We start from the raw sequence: 23200 nt of genomic DNA, 5'->3' as shown, positions 1-23200 counted from the left end.
ACTTCGCGCGCTCGTAGAGCTTTTTTGACCTCCAGAAAACTGCGACGTCATTTTGATACCGCTGCCGTGAAGAAAGAGATGGAGGAATTCTGCAGCCGAATTTGTGGGGAGACTCGTGCAGTTTGGAGAATAACATCTCTGTCCCTAAAGTTGAATAAGCGCGCGCGGACCGGTCTTGGGGGTGCCCCTGGCTTGGCTTTTCCGCCCGGAACCCGATGTGCTCGTTCCACCGAAAAGAACGTGGAGAGTCCCTTGGGCTACAGCCTAGTTTTTTATCAAATCCTCCACAGATAAGTCCATAGCCTGGGTGCCCTCAGTTTGCGGAATACCTAAAATTCGAACATTATTCCTGCGAGAGCGTCCTTCCTGATCATCCAGCTTCTCTGCCAGAATTTTGTTTTCTGACTCGAGCCGCGAAACCGATTCCTTCAACGCTGCTGTGTCGCTCACCAGTGACTTTGTGGTGTGCTCCACCTCTGTTACTCTGGTGGTGATTTTCTGGAAGTCTGCACGGAGTAACGACACGTCTGTTGAGATGGAGCCTACTGTAGTCTGTACGTTAGCCAATGCCGCCATTATGTCCTCCAAAGTCACTTTGGGAGCGCCCTCTCCTTGCGCTCCACTCGATGAGGTTCTCCCCTTTTGCAACGGGGGAAAGTCCTTATTATATGCATATTTATCCAGTTTGGCTTGCGTCGTAAGATTTCTGGGGCCTCTGCCCGACATGATAGTATTCTTAGTCGGTTGCAGGGACTGTGATGCTGAGTTTATGGTGGACTAGCGGATTCAGAGATCGCTTCAGTGTATTGTTCCCACTGCTTCCCACCGTCTTGCTTCAGGTATCACAGTACAATCACCATCCAGGGGGGGGGTTGAGGGGACGCAGGGGAGTATCCGTGCTTCTCTGCGTCACTAGTATGACTCCCAGTGAATATGGAGGCTTTATCCCCAGTAGATTAGTGTTTCGCTACGGAGGCAAAGTGTCTTGTTGTCACCTGCAGGGCTGTTTGTAGGGTGCAGCGGGCCACCTGTATCATGTGTGGGGGATCGCGTTGTAAATCACTGCAGTACGTTTCCACAAGTCTATCCAAGCCCCACCGGTAGTTTCATGTGCATGGGCTTAGTTGGTGTAGTTCGAGTGCCGCTGAAGGGCCGAGACACCGCAGCTATCTTCCTGCTCGCTTGTGCGTTTCTTTGGGTACGTTTCACGGCATACTCCGGCACTCCTGGTTCGGTCTCGGCCTTTTATGGCGCTGGGCCCCTCTGTCCCTCGTATCCGGCCCCTCCGCCACGCCCGCACCGCGGTGTATCGCGGAGTTTCAGGGGTGCCGTGCGCCCGCCCGCTTCAGCTCAGGGAAGGGCCTCTATTGCCCTGTCGGACGCGGGGGCTGCCTGAGCTGACCAAGCCTCCGCTTTTCGATCGGGACGTCGGTCCAAGGCCGCTGGATGTCCTGTGTGACGCCGCACTCACCCGCGGCAGGTCGTTGACGGGCCTCGGAGCCCAGCCCCCCGAGTGTCGTGCAGGTCGCCGCTCTTTTGTTGCGCCGGCTGCTCAGTCCCACGTCCTCGGCCCTATGGTTGCGCTCCTACCTCGGTGTAGTCACCGCTTCAGAGGGGTGTTGGGAACAGTCCCGTAGGTCTTTGGATATGGACCCCCTGCCGGCCGCCAAGGCCACCACTTTCCCTCGGGTCCCTCCGGGCAGCTGAAGTACTCGAGGTCCCGGCTTCTGTTGTGGAGGTAGGCCGTTAATCTTCAGCACGATCTTTCCCTGCTCATATGCGGCGGATTAGCACCGGGACTAGGTCATTCAACGCCGCTCGGTCATGGACACGCACGGGTGCCCCAGCCTCCCGTTAAGGAGCAGGATAAGTGATCGGATATAACGGGAAGGGCACCTCAGCTCCGGAGCTCCTTCAGCAAGCAGCCATCTTCGCCGGCCGCTAGCCACGCACCCGCCTTTGTTGTTTTTACTACTTGTAATATCTGTTCTTCTGTTGGAGGAAGAAAGGAGAAAGTTGAGGCATTCGGTGAGAGCTGAATGACCACGGATATATTTATCTCTGCCAATTTATTTGTGCTTTCATTGAGGGTATTGTATACATCCTCCACTTTGTTAACAAAGAATTCTCCTAGTACGTTGCAGAACTCAGGATTATCTGATTTTTGTGCATTTTCCGGAAGTTTCGCTAGTTTTCTGACTGTACTAAACAGCTCCTTGCTGGAGTTTTTAGACTTCAAAATGTTATGAGTACAGTTATTACTTTTCTCAATAACTATCGTCTTTTTATACTCAGATAGACTCCTCGCATACTCTCGTTTCCCTGCCTCTGCGTAATCTATTCTCCAAAGTCTTTCCAGTTTTCTGCAAACTTTTTTCAACTCTCTTAGTTTGTCCGTGAACCAAGGTTCCGATGGTTTTTTCCTTTTTGATCGTAGCCTTTTATTCGGGACTGATAGGTCCACTGCCGCTTTTATCCAGGAATTTTGCTTAGTTGACCATAAACTCCCACAGCGTGGGTCGGTTTAGTTGTTTCCAGCTGAGTATGAAAGTTTATGGGATTGATTTTGCTCCAGTCCTGGTATACAACTGTACCCGGACCAGTTAATGGTGTTAATAATTGGTGGGTGTCCTGTACTACAAATACAATTCCTGTATGGTCTGACCAGGTCACTGGGATGACTTCCAGTATTTCTATCTTATTGTTGGAGGTAAATATTCCATCTAATGTGTGTCCTGCTTTGTGAGTCCCTTGTTTGACCAACTGTCTTAGGGAGAAACTGGCCATTCCATCAATAAATGTGCTTGTGTTATTATCTTCTATCTTCTCCAGATGATAATTAAAATCCCCCAAGACGGTGTAATCGGCAGAATTTACACTATCTTCTAGAAAAGGGCTAATATTTTCCAACAGCGAAACTTGGGCTTTAGGCGGACAGTAGACAAGAAGCCCTTTAAAAGTGTAATTATTATTAATTTTTATTTGAAAAGGTAGGGTTTCACAATCCTGCGAGCCAGTGTCCATCCCTCCCGTTATCTTCAGGCCTTCTCTTGCAATAACTGCCAGTCCCCCACCTCTTTTATTCCTTCTATCTACTCTGATCATTCTGTAGTGGGAGGGGATTGCCAAATGCAGGTCAGGGTCAGAGGTTGCGTCCGCCCAGGTTTCCGTTATAAAAGCGATATCCACTTGGAGAGTCTGTATCAGTTCTGCCATCTCTACCCCATGTTTCACTAATGAGCGAGCATTGATTAATACTGCTTTGATCCCAGTAGCCCTCTTCCTATCCAGCTTGGTCTTATTAGTATATATCTTGCAACTGCTAGGTAGATCATGGTTAAGCCGTATGTTACAATGCTCACATGTTTTAGGTTCTGTTCTTAGGTCGGGGAATGTATATCCACAAAGTCTGGACTTTTTTTCTAGCAATATCAATTCCTCCCGCGTAAATACTTTCGAAGTAGGTGCATTACTTTTAAAAAGGCCAGGGGTTTGGGCGCTAGGCGCGAATCCGGCGTGGACGGGCTTGCCTTAGGCGCGCCCGCTGCGCGTTCGCGCTATTGCCATTTTTATCCCCCCCGCCTGAGACACTACAGCGCTCACCCGACTCCACCCAAGATGGCAGTGCCGCGTCTCCGAGCGTCCCCTGGTGTTAAGAAGCCCTTCTGTAAGTTTTTCTTGTAACTATGTAATCTAATTGACCATATGTTTTGTAATTTAAAATCAGCCACATTAAAAACGCAACAGAAAAGAGTTTTATCGGTACCTAGCCTTGCAACACAGCTTCTCCCGGCTCACGCTTCAGGAGGATAGTAAAGACTAAGGCTCCTGGTCTTCCTCAGCGTTGCATGCTCCTCACAGCAGCAGAGTCAAGGTCATAGCCATCTCTCCTGCAACACCTAACATCGAAGGGCATTCGTCTGCCAAGTCTTCTGGTCACTCTTGAGTGACATAGACTCTGTCACCTCCGCTTGCAAGTACCTCTCAACTAGAATCCACCTTTGGATTCCACTGGACACTTTCTCCTTCTTCAGCAGCAGCACTAGGGTATCCACGGGTGGGGTGCTTCTCCAACCTGCTGTTTTCCACAGGGTTTCTGCAGGGTCCACTGGGAAGGGTCCTTTATCTTTAAAAATCCAACCTCGACTCACACATTGACTTGTACGGAGCACGCGGTTGTGTTCCCACACTGCACACGCTCTCCGTGAGGTTCCTAGTCACTCACCTTGGGTGGTTCCTTGGGTCCCCAGCCCTTCTACGTCCTCTCGGCATTGTCTTGACCCGTGTCGTGGTTCTTATACCACTTTCTTAGTATATGGTTTGATCCCCCCCTGGGGTCCAATGCCTATTCTGTGCTATTTACTTCATTTCTTTGCAAAGTATTGTGTGCCATATGCATATCTCTGGGTAGGAGATATTTGTATGTCTTAGAGAGTATTATATAATAAATACATATTTTTATAAATACCTTGTATAGTTCTTTTTCACTTAATCTATACATATAAGATTGCATTCTGGTATAACAAACTGCTGTACACTCCTTCTGGGCTTAGCCTGATAGCTGCTCTTCACAGCTACCACTTAGAGCTCTTTCTACGGTTTTCTAAGACCTCTCAAATCACCATTAGGGTTGTTTGAACTGGTGCAGGGTGCCCACTTTCATAAGTGGACATCATATGCCATGCCAGCTTCTCACAAGCAGGATAAACAGCAAACTCCAGTCCTCTGTCCTCTCCTTGGCAGAGGAAGTAACTGCAGGCCAACCGAGCAAAGCACACACAGTAAAGGGGTAGTACTTCTCCTCACAGCTCTCCAGGTCTTCTCCTTGGCAGATGTTCTATTGATTCCAGAAGTAATCTAAAGTTCTTGGGTTGAAGGTCTCATACTTATACCTTATATTATTTTCTCTTTGAGGCAAGGGTCTCTGAGCCTAGTCCAAACCAGTTCTGTCCTATCTGGCCTAGCTTCACTACAGGAACTACAGGAGGAGACAGCATTGTGCAAGGAAGACACAGCCAATTCAGATGCTAGTGAAACTCCTCCCATCACTCTAAGTGCAGACTAGGCCTATTTAGCCTAGATATAAGCCACCCAGTAAAGCTAGGACACACCTCAACCACCCCTTGGGACTGTCTACAGTGACTGTACATCCCCATCCCTTTCACTCCAAAACCAGACACTGAATACACAAACAGACAAAGGCACACAAAATGGTTAAACAAGAAGATGTCTACTTTCTAAAAGTGATACCAAAGGGGATAATGGACGGAGCGTTTGAGCAAATCAAACACTCACCCCCAGTCAACTGACCTGGCTTTAATCCATCATCATTCTTTAACTCACTCCACCACCCCAGTTCAGACATGGCCATATGCAAATCAGTCTGACCTTGTGCCTCATGGGAACAGTCCAGCCCGAACTGCCAAGCCATGTCTTCCCTGAACCAGAAGCAAGCATCCTGGGACCGGTTTCTGGTTAATCAGCAGTCGGTTCGGTTCAAAAACTTTATTCGATTCATACAACGAATCATAAAAGTACATTTAGAATTTACAGAACGCAATTGTCCATATAAAAAGAACCATCTATTATTACACATTTTTAAAAAGATAAAAACATATTTGGTACAATCTACAAATCAATTGACGGAATACAAGCATACAAGTAATAGGACCCACATTAATCACCCTAAGTCAGCATATAATATTACACACAATAGTTAAAGATTGAGAGGCCATCATACAGTAAAAATGCAAATTCCCACGGCCAAGTACAAGTCTGCGGCCAGATTATCCATAGCGTTTCCTAATCTGGAGTGACACTCGTATAAAGTTTAACATAGCGCAACATACTCCTGTAGAAGATAGCGATAACAGGTAAGCATAACCTTCTTTATAGTTAGATGGTTGCCGCCCCTTAAGGATAGGCTTAATGAATCTAATCCTTGGCTCCTTATATAAAGAACAAAAGAGGACAATATGTATGGTACTCTGGCTTACTTTGTTATTGCAAGGACAAGGGGGCAGCCTCTCACACCAGCCCCCTTGTTTAGGAAAGGCAAAGAGAAAATGAAGGATATTTAATCTGAACCTTGTTAGGTAAAACCGCCATTGCACATGATTTGTAAAAGTTAAATAGAACTGGTGCTGTAATGTACGTGCATAATTGGCTGGCCCACCCAGACTTGGTATGTGTAGGGATTTCCAATAACTTGCTTTAATGTGGGCTTTAATGTTTCCCTGGATATTTTCGGGATTATCATAGACATTTCCCAATCCTATCCTATGCAGCATATCACTGACATATGACAGCCAGGGGATCCGCTTTGCATTTTCAAGGCTCTTACAATCTTGAAGGATTTCTTTAGAGAGCTGCAGGTCATCAGACAACCATATTTTACCCCATAGTAAGAGAGGCGACAGACGAACAATATCCGTGACCCTGCTCATTCCCATCTCACTGTGGCAGAAACTATTTGATGAACCCGGTGGGATCGATAATACCCGCTTTAGGAATTTATTTTCCATCACCTGTATTATAGCAGGGCTTTCAATCCCCCATACCCCTGACCCATAAGTAGCCACAGATAGACATTTGGATCTATAAAGAGTTTTTAGGTGTGCTACCGGTTTTTGGCCTAGTTTACCACAAAAACGAAACAGGCCCTCTATGGATCGACTGGTACTCTGAACTCGAGCTTTCATTAATGGAGCCCAGCTCAGTTTATGGTTAAAGAGATTTCCCAGGTAAATAAAGTTGTCTACCTTTTCAATGGTAAAGTCATTAACCATAAACTTCCTAGATTTTGACCCTTTTGGACCACAGACCATTGCAAACGATTTTGCAAAGTTTACTTTCAGGTCTAGGTCCTGCATGAAGGTATTAAAAGCGTTTAAACAAGTCTGCATGCTATTTCCTGTAAGGGTCATTAGTACCGTGTCGTCGGCATAAGAAAGTATTGGAATACTCCTACCATTTACCTTTGGAAGATCACAACAGTGATCCAACAAATACTTCTCCAGGCCATTTGTATATACTAGGAACAAAAAAGGCGCTAAGATGCAACCTTGTCGCACACCCTCGGTTGAGGGGATAGATTTTGTCATTTCACCCCCAGGTCCGTACCTTATAGCCACAGTTGTAGCTGCATGTAATCTGCGGAGTAATGTGACCAAGGGTTCCTCAAAACCCATATCGTCCATCATCTGCCACAGCTTACTTCTGCAAACAGTGTCAAATGCGCTTGACAAATCCATGAAGGCAAGGTAAATTGCAGAATTCCTTGCCTTCATGTACTTGCCTATAATTAGCGCCAAATTCAAACACTGTTCGACTGTCCCCTTTCCCCTTCTGAATCCATACTGGGAATTCACAATTAGGCCCACAGAGTCTGCCCATGTTTCTAATCTGGCCAAAATGACCCTGCCCAATAGCTTACATGACGCATCAATTAATGAGATAGGGCGATAGCATCGGGGATCACACCTATCGCCCTTCTTAAAAATCGGCACCACCACTGCCTCCTTCCATGACACAGGAATACGTCCATTAACAACTGCCCTAAACACGTTCAGCAACAACGGTGCCCATACTTCAATGTTATGCCTATTAAAGTCCAGGGGGACGGCATCCGGGCCCGGGGCTTTTAATAATATGCCTTTCCTCAAGGCCTCCTCCACCTCTTCCAATGTAAATGAAGAGCTAAGAGACAAAGCTGTGGATGGGACCACCAGGTCCCCTGAGTTGTCCACAAAATGAATAGGTAATAACGCCTTTGGGTTAAAAATCTTACCAAAATGGGCTTCCCATGATTCACTAGTGACCTGCATCACTATCTTATCCTTATCAACACTTGTAAAAAGGGGACGATTTATTACTTCCCAGAAGAGCCTGCTATCCTTTAACTCAGAGGCCTTCTCTAGGTCTTCCCAGGCACAATTTTTTGAGTCCTGTTTCCTTTTTTTAATAGCCTCTTTATAGGCCCTTCTAGTCTTTCTTACCATTTCTCTATTCCTAGGTTTTTGTTGTAGGGCCGTTTTTAGGGATTTATATGATGCGGAACACACGGAATCGAACCATCTAAAACCCTTTGAGTTATTTTTTCCAGCCGGTTTTTTAAGATGCTCAGCCACATGCCCGCATAGTTTTTCAAAGTTCCCAATGACCTTTTCAGGATCGGATGTTGGCAATAAACATAATTCAATTTCAGAACCGTGAGTATTAAAGATCTCTGCCTCTAAGCCCACGGCATCTATTTTCCCCCACTTCAAAGTGACGCCATGGTTCCTATTATATTTTATAGGTTGCTCCCAAACTGGGTGTTTTATTCCAACGGGACAGCACAAGGTTAACATTAACCACTTGGCTGCTAAGGCACCTGATGATCTTCCATTGACTTTCCATTGAAATCAATGGAAAGTCCATGACGAGTTACCCTTGTCATTAGCGCTGAAGTGGTTAAGGGGTTATGATCACTTGCAGCGTTTGCTACTACCTCAAGCCTATGGACATAATGGAGAAAGCTACTAGACACTAATACAAAATCAATAGTGCTCATCGAACCTCTAGTTCCCTGGAAGGTTGGTATTGGTGATGAATTTGGGGTAACCCAAGGCTCCACCATACATAAATCGTTTAACACAATGATATTGTTTAAGGCTTCCCCCTTGGGCCTGTGTTTAAAGTGCATCAAAGGTTGTTCATTCAGGTCCTCCAAACCACACACTTTAGAATCACCAAATTTACACAGCGAGCAATTAAAATCACCAACCCAAATAACAAATAATAGAGGCCGTTCACTACGTGCTTTACATATTGCTTCCTCCAAGCTCGTAATTACGGATATGTCATTCTCATCAAAGACATTGTGGTACCAATTGATCAATAGCAGTGGCTCAGAAAACAAGGCTTCCAACAGGAGCAACTGGTACCAGGGAGTGTCCACTATCTTGGAGATTATCACATTCTTCAATTTAATAGAGAGGGCTGTCATTAATCCCCCCTTTGCCCTTCCGGATGGTGATGGCACTGCCAAAACATTTAATGATTGAAAGCCATCAATCCCCCGTTCCGTTCTACTCCATGTCTCCTGAAAACACAGGATATCCTGGCCCCCCACATAATCCAACCAGGCCTCATCCTCCATTCTGCCAGCAAGACCTGCGATATTCCATGAGATTAGGCATAGCCCAGGCTCCCCTGAATTACCATCCTTCAGTGCTGTTCGGGACTCCAAATCTTGACCGGATATAAGTAAACTCGGCTCACATTCTGAGTTAATAGAAATCTCTTGGTCTAAAGAGTTGATAATCTGTACGTCATAGTCTGGGACAGCCACCAGAGGGTTATCCTTCTGTCTTTCCCCCTCATCCTCCCTCAACACCAGGTCTTGTATAAGCGAAACATTTCCCTTCTCTCCTGCTGCTTGTCAATCTAACCCCTCCATACCTGCAAGAGGATCAAAACGATTTCTTAGGGGTATGTTGTTATTTGGAATCCACCCCAGATATTCCTCTCCCTGAAATCTTATTGTTGGACGATTGTAGGGTAATTGCGTAAAATTATTGTTATTTGGCAGCCCCATGAAACATCCATCATCCTGGTACCTCATACCATGATGATTTTGGGCAGCTCGTGCTCCAACATTAATCTGTGTCCACCCAGGATAGCCATTTCCCTGAGATCTTGCCCCAGGGTAACATAGATTAGGAGGAGCATGATACAGGTTGGGATAAAAATATTCCAAACCTATACATTGAATATCCCCCATTCTGGCAAACCTTGCTTTATGACAAATCAAGTCTTTGACCCAACTGTCCCTCAAATTAATAAGGATGCAATCCCCCTCTAGATCCTTCTTACTTGGCCCAACCCAAAGGACCCTGCGTGCACTTAGTATTTGAGTTGCAGAAGAAGGTGGGAGTGGCCTATTATTGTTAAGCCAAAATTTTACTTTATTTACAAGGTCCTGACTTGATTCGTGTTTGTTTGGTGCAACTACTGGAACACCTGTCAGAATTGCCATAAAAGGGGCCGAGTCAGGGGGTATATTTATACAGATTTGTTTATTTTGGGAGGCTGTTTTACTAGAAAGTGGCACTCCGCTCGGTAAGATTGATTTGGACCCAGCAGCTGTCACTGGCGTAGATACAGTTGGATTTGATGTCGATGCTATGGCTGTGACAGTCTTTGGCCGAGAGGCCATAATAGCCGCCATAGTGGGTTTGGTCAAAGTGGTTTGCACAGGGATTCCCTGGGGATCCGCAATTGCAGGAGGTTGAGGTGTTTTACTTTGATTTTTCTGGGCCCCCTTCTTTGTTATAGTACGATTACCCAAGGTCTCAGGTGGATTGCTATTCTTAGCCAATATTTCCAGAGAGTGTGTGTTAACTGATGTTAAGTGCTCTAATTGATCTAGTTTTAAATTACCAATTTGTGTTCTCTCTAGAAGGGGCATCAAGAGGCTTTTTACCAACTTCTCAATATTTACCAATAGGTCTTCATTGTTATTATTATTGCAGCGAGGAGTCGGATGACCTACATCCCCAGAGGGGATTCCCCTTTGTCTGGCTGAGTTAGCAAGAACTCTAAGTGCAGATGTTTTTGCTGACTTAGCTCTGCTTCCCTTGATATGGCCCCCCCTCTTTTACGTTTGCTATGTAAATGTGTAGGCATTTATATGCTAGTTTTTGCGGCTACTGTATCAGGAACCAAAGTTTGGGGTTGCAAGGGAATAAGCCCTATGGAGCTCAAATTACAATGTTGCGTACTATCCCCCGCTGTACATAAACGATCTTCAATTGAGCAATCCACTATATCATCCATAGGTATTGGTTGAGAATCAGTGATTACTACAAGATTTGGACTAACTTCCAAATCATTGGCTATGCTCTTCTCTGGGGTAGTCACAGAGCCAATCCGGCCCAAAGAGGAGCGTTTCCCTGTAACTAAATCTAATGACAGACGCTTTTCTGTGAGGGCAATTTCTTTTTCCAATATCCCCGTTGCCCGAATAATAAAATCATCTAGGGTTCCAGTTGCCTTGGCACTACTTGTCTTTACTGTTACCTGCCTACCCTTCCCTGATCGTAAAGACATCATATGAGGCTAATATGTACAATCCAAGTATAAATAAGGCAAAGGGATAGGTATAAACCTAACCGAAAAACAGCTAAATAAAAACCCAATTACAAAGATGATTAAAAAATATATACTTTGGGTCCTCAAGTCCACAACAAAAGAGAAAGGGCCCGGCCCGTCCTTGTACGTCCTTAGACGGCCCGCCCTTTGCCGGGCTTAGCCCCGGGCGCTCCCGCGCAGCGGGATACACAGATTTCTTATGTAGTACAACCTCTAATTGGGAGAGTGGGCGGGGCGGTGAGGGAGAGCAGCCCAGGTGTGTCGGGCGTGGATTTTCCAAGGACTCCTGGGAAAGCGAGTCCTGACCCCGTTGCTCGCAGCCCTCCTGCCCAAGTCCACACTCACGGCAGCTCCCAGATGAAGGTCACAGTCCCAAGGCGATGCGGGACCCGCGAAACGGGTTCCGCGAGCGGTAATGTCCGTGGGCGGGGCCGGCAGGGAGAGCAGCCCAGGTGGAATAGATTAGGCACGCAGGGACTCCTGGTCCACGGAGTCCCTGCCTTCAGCTCCCAGCCCTGCCGAGATCCGCCAAACGCCCCTAGCTAGCAACAAGATACCCCACTCTGGCAGCAGCAGCTCCCGCGGTTATGACCGCACTGCGGGACCCGCGAAGCGGGTCCGGCGAGTTGCTGCGTTGGTCCCAGGGGTCTATGGCGCCAGGAAAGTAAGCAGCAGCAGGTAGGTAAGTTCAGTGGCAAAATGTGGTTCAAGCGGTCCCACCAGCAAAGTCCAAGTGCTCGCGTTATACTCCGTGGGCGGGGGGGCGGGGCCGGCAGGGAGAGCAGCCCAGGTGGAATAGATCAGGCACGCAGGGACTCCTGGTCCACGGAGTCCCTGCCTTCAGCTCGAAGCCCTGCCGAGATCCGCTAAACGCCCCTAGCTAGCAACAAGATACCCCACTCTGGCAGCAGCAGCTCCCGCGGTTATGACCGCGCTGCGGGACGCGCGAAGCGGGTCCAGCGAGTTGCTGCGTTGGTTCCAGGGGTCTATGGCGCCAGGAAAGTAAGCAGCAGCAGGTAGGTAAGTTCAGTGGCAAAATGTGGTTCAAGCAGTCATCAGCCAGGCTAGCTTGAATCCAGTGGCAAAGTGAGCAAGGGACCCATGTCTGGGCATTCCCTGCCAACTTAGGGAGAACAAAGCGATACCAAAGGGGATAATGGACGGAGCGTTTGAGCAAATCAAACACTCACCCCGCAGTCAACTGATCTGGGTTTAATCCATCATCATTCTTTAGCTCACTCCACCACCCCAGTTCAGACATGGCCATATGCAAATCAGTTTGACCCTGTGCCTCATGGGAACAGTCCAGCCCGAACTGCCAAGCCATGTCTTCCCTGGACCGGAAACAAGCATCCTGGGACCGGTTTCTGGCAAATCAGCCGTCATCAGCCAGGCTAGCTTGAATCCAGTGGCAAAGTGAGCTAGAGGGACCAACGTCTGGGCATACCCTGCCAACTTAGGGCAAACAAAGCGATACCAAAAGGGATAATGGACGGAGTGTTTGAGCAAATCAAACACTCACCCCCAGTCAACTGATGTGGGTTTAATCCATCATCATTCTTCAGCTCACTCCACCACCCCAGTTCAGACATGGCCATAAGCAAATCAGTCTGACCCTGTGCCTCATGGGAATGGTCCAGCCCGAACTGCCAAGCCATGTCTTCCCTGGACCGGAAACATGCATCCTGGGACCAGTTTCTGGCTAATCAGCCGTCCTCAGCCAGGCTAGCTTGAATCCAGTGGCAAAGTGAGCAAGGGACCCACGTCTGGGCATACCATGCCGACTTAGGGCGAATAAAGCAATACCAAAGGGGATAATGACAGAGCATTTGAGCAAATCAAACACTCACCCCCAGTCAACTGATCTCGGTTTAATCCATCATCATTCTTTAGCTCACTCCACCATCCCAGTTCAGACATGGCCATATGCAAATCAGTCTGATCCTGTGCCTCATGGGAACAGTCCAGCCCGAACTGCCAAGTCATGTCTTCCCTGGACCGGAAACAAGCATCCTGGGACCGGTTTCTGGCTAATCAGCCGTCATCAGCCAGGCTAGCTTGAATCCAGTGGCAAAGTGAGCAAGGGACCCACATCTGGGTATACCCTGCCAACTTAGGGTGAACAAAGCGATACCAAAGGCTCAACAATTGCCTAACAGAAATGGCCATATGGATGGCAGAGCATTGCCTCAAATTAAATGCGGACAAAACCGAGATCTTATTGTTCGGTGTGAGGCAAAACACATATGGGACAACTCTTGGTGGCCTGCTTCGCTGGGAGACTCTCCGTCACCTAGGCATTCAGCCAAAAATGTAGGCATCACTATTGAGGACACATTATCCATGCAGGCCCATATTCGAGCCCAGTGTGGGAAACGTTTTGCCACACTAAAACTTTTAAGAAGACTCTTTGCATGGATTCCCTTGGAAAGTAAGAAATCAGTCACACAGGCCCTATTAGTTAGCAGACTGGACTATGGGAACTCACTTTTTGTAGGCATGCCTGACTACCTATTTCAACGATTGCAGGTAGTGCAGAATGCTGCAGCTAAATTAGTATGTAGGAAGGGCAAATACAGCTCTGCCAAAGAATGCTTAAAACAACTCCACCGGCTGCCCATGCGCCAAAGAGCCTGGTTCAAGCTTTTGGGCCATGCCCATAAGATACTCAATAACAAAGGACACACTATCCTTCAGAATAGGTTACACTTTTACCTTCCTGCCAGACCTTTAAGATCACAACATCTTGCTCTTGCCATAACAAAGAAAATTAAAAAGAGAATACAGCAGGAGGACGCACCTTCTCTTACCTGGCTGCACGTCATTGGAATGAACTTCCAGTGGAACTTAGATTAACTACCAATTATAATCTCTTCAGGAAAAAACTTAAAACACATCTTTTTCCTAAAGACTGACCCTCGACAATTAGCTAATCCAGCTTTCATCAGTTTCATCTAGAGTCCTTAGCGCCGTGACATCCTTTGGGATAAATGATGCGCTTTATAAATAAATAAAATAAAAAATAAAATAAATAAACCAAGATCAGTTGACTGTGGGTGAGTGTTTGATTTGCTCGAAAGCTCCGTCCATCATCCCCTTTGGTATTACTTTCTAAAAGTGGCATTTTTAAACACAGGATTTAAAAAACATCTTTACTAAAAGATGCGTTATTGAATTCGGAGTTCAGGGAGCCTAAACTCCATTTCTGCATCCTGTCACAATGGAAAGTTACAGTGGTAAGATATTACAGTACAGCTCCCATGCTAGCCTACAGTGAAAAACGAAATACACAGTATTTCACTATCAGGACTTGTAAAACACACCAGTACATGTCCTACCTTTCACATACACTACACCCTGCTCATGGGGGTACCTTGGGCCTGCCTTAGGAGTGTCTTACATGTAGTAGTTCCATATGACACGCAAATACGCTCAATCCTCAGCATGTGGAATGGGTGTCCTCGCTTGTCGCATATGGAACTACTTGTCTTAGTACTGTATAAGGGTACACAAACAGAATTCACCTCACACTTGGCGCTGTAACATATTTCCATCCAGATTTGACTTGAGAACGGGGAATTTACCTACAGAACATATCTCCATACTGGGACGGAATTATAACTGGCATTAAGGAGGACTACTTAAAATCATACAGTCCGAGGAATTCGCTGGTATATCCCCTTATGCGACAAAACACATTTTGGCTTCGTGGGTAAAGACTAAACAACTTAACAAAAGGTTGGAAGAATATAATGAAAATTGTGAAATATCAGACACAGAAATCAACTATAGGCATTTGATTTTAGAGTGCCAGCCTAAGATTATTCGAACTTGGAATACCACCGGCGTATACGTCATCCCTGGGACACCAAATATACAGCACTTGCCACTACGAAATTACCTTGATGGGATGTTTTTGTTTTAGTAAAATTCCAATAGAAAAATATTTGAAAGTAAGCTTAGGTGAAGTAAATCATCCCTTAAGATTCCGTTCTCATCTTGTGTTTTAAAACTACATATTTAGCTAATGATTACAAGCAGTTGTTCTGCGGAGGTGCAGCCTCGACGAGTGGTCTCCTAGACCGAAGATAAAGAACCTTAGCTTTTCAAGATGGCCGCCACAGTTGCACTCAATTCGTTGAAGCTACGTAGCTATCAGCACACTGACACTTCTTCGACGCGCTACTCCGGGACTCCCTGACAGCGGGATTCGCTTGTTCAAACACTGGCATACTCCCGCCTCGGATCCTTGCGGGTGTTTGTGCAGCATTTCTGACCTTCTCGTCTATGTTACATTTCCCGCGGCACATACTCCTGGTCGCGAGACTCTTCTTGTTCGCACTCTAGGATTGATACGGTAGGATGAGGATACTTTTTACAAGCTGATCCAAGCGTCCTGGGCTACTCTGTGGAATTTGGAAGGTAGGATGGGGGTACTTACAGCCTTTCAAGTTAACCTGTATCTGTTCTGTTAGGTGCTGAAATGCATAATAACTCTGCAACTACGAGCCTGAGTGGATATGGGGCGGGGTCACTGAATGTGGGGGCGGGGTCAAGATCGTGGATGAAAAGAACATATTCTGCAACTATTTTGTTAGTTTCTCACTTTCATGTAACTAATATGGGACACGCGCAACCTTAAATGGAAATTAAACTATTTTATGGAAAAATACTATTTTTCGTAACACCTCAGATACACCATTGAAGCCTGTGGTTGGTACAGTGTGGATTACTGACTTGTGTACTTAAAGAACTATTAGGTTTTAGCCTGTGAAAACAAGCATTTGCAATGCATAAGGTATCTTTTTTTTGTGAGAGCTAGAGCTATTCGCGTTGTAAATGATCGTTTTTTTTTTTACCTTTGCGTTTTGGAGTGTACTATAGTGGATGTATGTGGTGTGGAGTGGAATTATGTGGGCCGTATTTGAATTGTTAGTTGTGGAATTGTATTGTATTGTATTGTAATTATATAGCGCTTACTACCCCTGATGAGGCGCCAAAGCGCTTTTTCGGCGAGTAGCACGCTACTCTGGCCCCCATAGAGGATTAGTGTTGAATTAGTAAAGTGAAACATGGAAGTACATTTTGAGTGGTGGATAGGTTAGTCAGTTATTTGGATTTGGAATGATAGCAGAAGGATAGAGGAGGACAAAGGTTTGTATTTATATAGCGCTTGTTGACGCGTGCTATTCAGGAAGCCTATAAAGGATTAGTGGTGAATTAATATGGTGAAATGTGAAGTCATTTCAGTGGTGGATATTACTCAGTTACTTGGAGTGAGAAGGATAGCAGAGGGATAAAAAGGGTAAGAAAGATTTGCATTCATATAGCACTTGTTACCCCTGATGAGTGTTGAAGCGCTTTTCTGGCGAGTAGCACGCCACTCCGGAACCCATAAAGGTTTAGTGTTGAACATTAGTATAGTATTAATATGAAGTAATTTGAGTAGTGGATATGTTATTCAGTTATTTGGGTAGTATATTAGTATAGTTGAATATGGAATTTGAGAAGTGAACATGTTAGTCTGTTAATTTTGATTGAAAAGGATAGTGGAGGCATAAAAGAGTGAAGGATTTTTTTTCTTTTTCAAGGTCTTAGCAGTAGGAGGAGGCTTTTGGATGAGTAAAAAGTTTTGGAGGGGTGGAGTCAAAGAGAAGAGTTTAGAAAGGTTTGTTTTAGGGGATCTGTATAGTAAAAAGGTGTCAGATGATGCAAGGAGGGGTAGAGTAGGAGAGAGTCTAGAAATGATTATTTTGGTGATCATAGTAGTGGTATGGGGTTTGGGATACATGAGAGAGTGGATGTAGATGATGCATTGATAGATGTATAGGATGAGAGATAGTGGTGAGAGCTGTAGAGAAAAAAAAATTGAGACAGAAGGACAGAAATAGTGTGTGAGAAAGATAGAATGAAGGGGAGAGCAGGCCATAGAAGCAAAAAGAGGGAGCGCTAGTGTACTCCGAAGACACCTTAAGAGAAGGAGAGCGTGGGTTTGAGGTACGGAAATTTTGCAAAGTGACAGGATACAAACTGTGCTTGAAAAACTGAAGTTAACCATAAGAGAGAGGCAGGAATAGTGCATGAGAGAGATGTGCGAGCGAGAATACAAGAGAGAGAAAGAGAGAGAGGGACAAGTGGAAGGGGGCGCAGAAGGAGGTGAGAGGTGGACTAATGCAGAGTTTGAGGATGTACAGAAAAGTTGCATGTGTGAGCAGGAGGCATAGAGAGAAGACAAGTAGTGTGAGGGAAGGATGAGACAGGGCAGTGATATTGCGCGATGAGTGAGAAGTGGGTGTGTGGGTGTGTGGGAGAGAGGGAGAGAGAGGAGAGGGGCAGAGGGTGTGTGGGAGAGAGATGCCAGTGTTGGTATACTTGCAAGGAAGAGATGTGTTGTATTGGAATTGTTTGGTGTGGATAGTAATTAAATCATATTAAGTGTTTTGGAATTATGTACAGTGAGAATGTGTGTGATAGAATTAATTTTATGTAATTCTATGGAATGGTATTGTGTGTTGTGGTATGTTGTGGAGTTGATTTATGTGGTGTGTTACATTTTGTGGCATGATGTGGAAATATATTGTGTGCATTGGAGGCAAGTGGTGTAGTGTGGAACTGTGTTGTGCATTTGAAATATGTGGTTTCGTGTGGAATTATGCGATGAGTATTTGAAATGTGTGGAGTTGAACTGTGTGGTGTGAAACTGTGAGGTGTTTAGTGAAATTATGCTTATTTAAATTGTGTGTTATGTAGTGTAGTGCGTTGCTGGTATTTGGCAAAGAGTGCATTTATGTGGGGTGTATTTATGTTCTATTAAGTAGAGTGTATTTGTGTAGTGTAATTATGTGGTGCTTAGTGGTAATATCTGGAGTGTAATTATGTTGTGTGGTGCAGAATTGTGTGATATTGATTTGTGCGGTGTTCGGAATTATATGACATGTTTTGTAGGGGTATTATAATACACAATATAATAACTCCCACCTTTACAGAATGACAACAAAGAATGGGAAAAGTAAGAAATCTTAATTGACAATTACCGTTTGGCAATCCACCAAATTCATAGGGAGAACCTCACCAAAGCAGAGCTAGCGATCTGATCTCACAAATGAAGGTAGAAAATCCAACAAATCCATAGGGAAATCACACCAGAGCAGAGTATTGACCGTAAGAGTCCAGTTTGTTCCTAAGAGCCAGAACACATGCTGAGAAATGAATAGAGTTGGTATTTAAATAACATATTCCAATTTCTTTAACATTTGTAATACATTAACTATAAGACATTCACCCTCATTGTTACTTGTAATATTGTATGTAAACTAAATGTTGGTGTTGCAAAGTTATCCTGTGCCCTGGGCACTCCCCAACCTTTTGCTGAATGGTACTGGTGGTAACCGACTCTGAATGACCCTGCGCTCTGCCTAACCAGGGCTAGTGCTATGCTGAAAACACTTAGAATACTGTGAAAACACCTAGATACACTAGGGTACTCTAAGGGTTGGGGTACCCCTATGAGTGCCATGACCTACCCCCTAGGGCCCTGGTACATATCAGGGCAGGGGGATTGAAACTACCTATCTGTCCCTAGTATGAATAGGGCATGGCAGTTTAGAGGCCAGTTGCTTTTTTTGCACTTGCACTTCTGAAGTCTGAGGTAAGTTTAAAAGCAGTCCTGGGTGTCAGGACTGCTTTTAAAAAGTAAATTGTGCTCAAAATCGACTTTGGTGTTTGGGGCACTCAAAAATGTATAACCTGCAATGTTTTGGCATATTCGGAACCCCGAGGGTCTCCCCTGGGTGTCACAGGGGTGGGAGGGGGGGTCAGGTATTTCTAAGGTGGACCCTTATAAAATGAGTTTTATATGCCCTGGGTTAAGTGAAATGTCACATTTCACTCCCCACATTGTGCTAAAGTGCTGCCCAAATTTGACTTTGATGGTAGGAGCACTGTGGAGGGAGGATCTGCAATATTTCTAAAGATTCAGAGCCCCTAAAGTCTCCCCTAGTTGTCCCATGGGGTGGGGGCCCTGTAGATATAAGCAAAGTACTTATAAAATATGTTTTTATAAGCCCTGGTGCTGGAAAAATGGCCCAAGCCCTTTTTCCCCTTGCAAATCTCATGCCACAAAGGTTAACATGGCAAAAAGTTATTAACTAACAACTCCTGATAGGATAATTATAGAACTTCCATTCAAAGACTTCCCAAAATGGTAGTAATGAATCCAACAATATCATATAGTTACATTTTTCCAAAAATGTACAGACAAGAAGTTATACAATGTTCTTGTTTGTAAGTCCAGATTCAGCCTTCTAGTGGTCTGTCCTGATTGGTCAAAGTTAAGTGGATTAGCCAGGCTGCCTTGAAGAGGTGATAAAGAGCCCCTGGGGTTAACCAGCTCTGCTGAGAGGGCAGTGTGCTGCTACACAGGAATGCAAAAGCAGGGGGAGAAGTCGTAAACCATGGCCTGCAAAGGGAAGGGGAAGGCCTCTGTGTCATTTACAACTCTACTCTTTTGACCCAAAGCCAGAGCTAGGATTAAGCAAAGAATGAGCAGATGCAAGGGGGAGAGTCTATGGAAAGTATCCATCCTAGGGGTGTGTTTAGCGAGCTCTTACCTCCCTGCTGGAAAATCAGCCATTGTGAATTTGGAAGATTTGGTGCACTCTGAGACAAAATAATGCCACACTCTATAGGATGTGGTCATATCCTTGGGGAGTTTCCCTGCTCCCATTGGTCAGGAGTGACCTCCTGCTTGACCCAGATAACTTGGAATAAGTATCTGAGAGGGGCAGAGTCTCTCAGATCTGCTGCTTGAAACCTAAGAACACAAGACGTTGCCATGCTGAGAAGTGCTTGAACGTTAGTAGTAAAAGTTAGATACATTTCTGTTCCCCAGGGAATAAACATGGGGAACCTGATACAACCAATTGTGCACAGTGAAGGTGGGCCCTGGCATAAAATAACTCTTTTATAACATCTTTCACCTTTGTAACAATACTTGCAGGATTGTCGTAATAATGTCCCAAACCTAACTCATATAATTTGTCCTTCACAAATTGGAGCCAGGGGATAAACAATGTACTATCTAAGTTGGTATAATCTTTGATAACGTCTCTTGAGAACATAAGGTCCTCAGATAACCAAATCTTGGCCTATAAGAGCAATGGAGCGATACCAATTTGATCTTCAAGCTAGGCCAACCCAAGCTCCTGATGGCAAAAATGAGTGGGAGCACTATTTGGAGCCAACAATCAATCAATCAATCAATCAGGTCATTTGTAGAGCGCACTACTCACCCGTAGGGTCTCAAGGCGCTGGGTGGGGGGGGGTGCCATTACTGCTCGAACAGCCAGGTCTTGAGCTTCTTCCTGAAGGAGAGGTGGTCTTGGGTCAGGCGCAGGTCGGTCGGGAGTGAGTTCCAGGTCTTGGCGGCCAGGTAGGAGAAGGATCTTCCTCCTGTTGTCGCTCTTCGGATGCGGGGGACGGCGGCGAGGGCGTGGTTGGTTGATCTGAGGAGGCGCTTGGGAGTGTAGAAGTTGATCCGGTTGTTGAGGTAGCTCGGGCCTTGGTCGTGTAGGGCTTTGTGCGCGTGGGTGAGGAGACGGAAGGTGATTCTCTTGTTGACCGGGAGCCAGTGCAGATCTCTCAGGTGTCCGGAGATGTGGCTGCGTCGGGGGATGTCGAGGATGAGTCTGGCCGAGGCGTTCTGGATCCGCTGGAGTCTCTTCTGGAGTTTGGCAGTGGTTCCGGCGTAGAGGGCGTTGCCGTAGTCCAGTCGGCTGGTGACGAGGGCCTGGGTGACCGTCTTCCTCGTCTCGGTGGGGATCCACCGGAAGATCTTACGTAGCATGCGCAGGATGTTGAAGCATGACGAGGAGACGGCGTTGACTTGTCTGGTCATGGAGAGGGAGGAGTCCAGGATGAAGCCCAGGTTGCGTGCGTGGTCCGTCGGTTTGGGTGCGGTGCCCAGGGCGGGGGGCCACCAGGAGTCGTCCCAGGCGGAGGGCGAGGAGCCTAGGATGAGGACCTCCGTCTTGTCCGAGTTCAGTTTCAGGCGGCTGGTCGTCATCCATTCGGCTACATCTCTCATCCCTTCGTGCAGGTTGGCTCTGGCGGTGGCGGGGTCGTTGGTCAGGGAGAGGATCAGCTGGGTGTCGTCGGCGTAGGAGATTATGTTGAGGTTGTGTTGGCGTGCGATGGTCGCGAGGGGGCTCATGTAGACGTTGAAGAGGGTGGGGCTCAGTGAGGATCCTTGAGGGACGCCGCAGATGACTTTGGTGGCCTCTGACTTGTACGGTGGTAGGCGGACTCTCTGTGTTCTTCCGTCGAGGAAGGAGGTGATCCATTCCAGTGCCTTCTCCTGGATTCCGATGTTGCTGAGGCGCTGTACTAGGGTGCGGTGGCAGACAGTGTCGAAAGCCGCGGAGAGGTCCAGGAGGATGAGGGCCGCTGTTTCTCCGTTGTCCATCAGAGTTCGAAGGTCATCGGTGGCGGCGATGAGGGCGGTCTCGGTGCTGTGGTTCGCTCGGAAGCCCGACTGTGAGGGGTCGAGGGATCCATTCGTCTCGAGGAAGGCGGCCAGCTGTTTGTTGACGGTCTTCTCGATGACTTTGGCCGGGAACGGGAGGAGCGAGATGGGACGGTAGTTCTTGAGGTCGGTGGGGTCTGCTGTGGGTTTCTTGAGGAGAGCGCTGAGTTCGGCGTGCTTCCAGCTCTCAGGGAAGGTGGCGGTGTCGAAGGAGGTGTTGATGATGTCCCGCAGGTGGGGTGCGAGGACAGCGTCGGCTTTGTTGAAGACGTGGTGAGGGCAGGGGTCAGTCGGAGATCCGGAATGGATGGAGTTCATGGTGCGGGAGGTGTCTTCGGTGCTGATCGGGGTCCAGGTGCGGAGGGTGGTGGTGGGTGGCGTCGTTGCGGTTGTGGCTTGCGTTGGTTGGTTGTTGAAGCTGTTGTGTATGTCCGTGATCTTGTTGTGGAAGTAGGATGCGAGGGAGTTGCAGAGTTCTTGCGACGGGGTGATGTCATTGTTTCCGGCGTTGGGGTTGGACAGCTCTTTCACGATGTTGAAGAGTTCCTTGCAGTTGTGTGCGTTGTTGTCCAGTCGATCCTTGTATGTATTTTTCTTGGTGGCGCGGAACAATAATCTCTTTATAAACTTATTTTCCAAGACCTGCAGTTGTCGGGTATTATAGTAGCCCCAAACTCCCGCCCCATAGGATGCCACATGCAAACATTTAGCTTTGTAGAGGGTAACCAGTTCTGTCATGGTTTATGGCCTAGCTTGCGGGCACAGCAAAATAACCCCTCCACAACTCTACTGGTGTGTTGTACCCTAGCTGTGATAAGGTGGTCCCAATTCATAGTATCATTAAAAATATTGCCTAAATATGTACAATTTTTCAACTTGTCAATGGTCTTGCCCCTAACCTCAAATGTTCTTGTTTTCGTTCCTTTAGGGCCACACACCATGACATAAGATTTAATACAATTTACTTTTAAATCCAATGCTGCCATAAAATCACTTATAGCATTAAGTGACTTTTGGAGGCTGTTGGCTGTCAAAGCCATTAAAACAGTATTGTCCGCATAAGATAACAATTGGATCGCGTTGCCTCCAATTTGAGGGGAAACAAATTCCTTCTCTATTAAAAAAAGCCTCTAAACCATTTGTCTACAATAAAAAGAGAAATGGAGCTAAAAAGCAACCCTGCCGGACACCTTCTGTGGAGACAATGGGGCCCGTCTTCTCTCCCTAGAACCGTATCGTACGGCAACCGTTGTGGAGGTATGAAGCCTACGTTGGATAGATAGAAGAGCTTCTTCAAAACCCATTTGCTCGATTCATCCCCTAAATTTCTTCTGGTTAACCGTGTCAAAAGCACTGGACAAGTCCATGAAGGCCAGATGGATGGAACCCCATCTGGCCTTCATGTACTTGCCCATAATAAGGGACAGGTTTAGGCACTGTTCTGTTGTACCCATCCCCCTTCTAAAACTATATTGCAATCTGGACACAACCTCTGTACTATTCGTCCAGGTCTCAAGACGCGCAAGGATAACCCTCCCCGGT

The 23200-nt window shown here is 46.4% G+C and overlaps 1 protein-coding gene across 2 annotated transcripts in view; it reads left to right on the top strand.

Moving 5' to 3' along the window:
• Positions 1–15226: 15226 nt before the first annotated feature.
• CENPU (centromere protein U) overlaps positions 15227–23200 on the top strand; it is a 457607-nt gene continuing 449633 nt past the window's right edge. Inside the window, exon 1 of one of the 2 annotated variants that reach the window (XM_078678017.1) lies at positions 15227–15558. The gene's annotated coding sequence lies outside the window, so the exon portion shown is untranslated. The remainder of the gene's footprint in view (positions 15559–23200) is intronic. The other variant, XM_078678018.1, reaches the window with a different exon arrangement.

Source organism: Lissotriton helveticus, chromosome 2_2, assembly GCF_964261635.1.
Source record: "Lissotriton helveticus chromosome 2_2, aLisHel1.1, whole genome shotgun sequence".
NCBI classification, from domain to species: Eukaryota; Metazoa; Chordata; class Amphibia; order Caudata; family Salamandridae; genus Lissotriton; species Lissotriton helveticus.
This window is presented reverse-complemented; position numbering and strand designations above follow the sequence as displayed.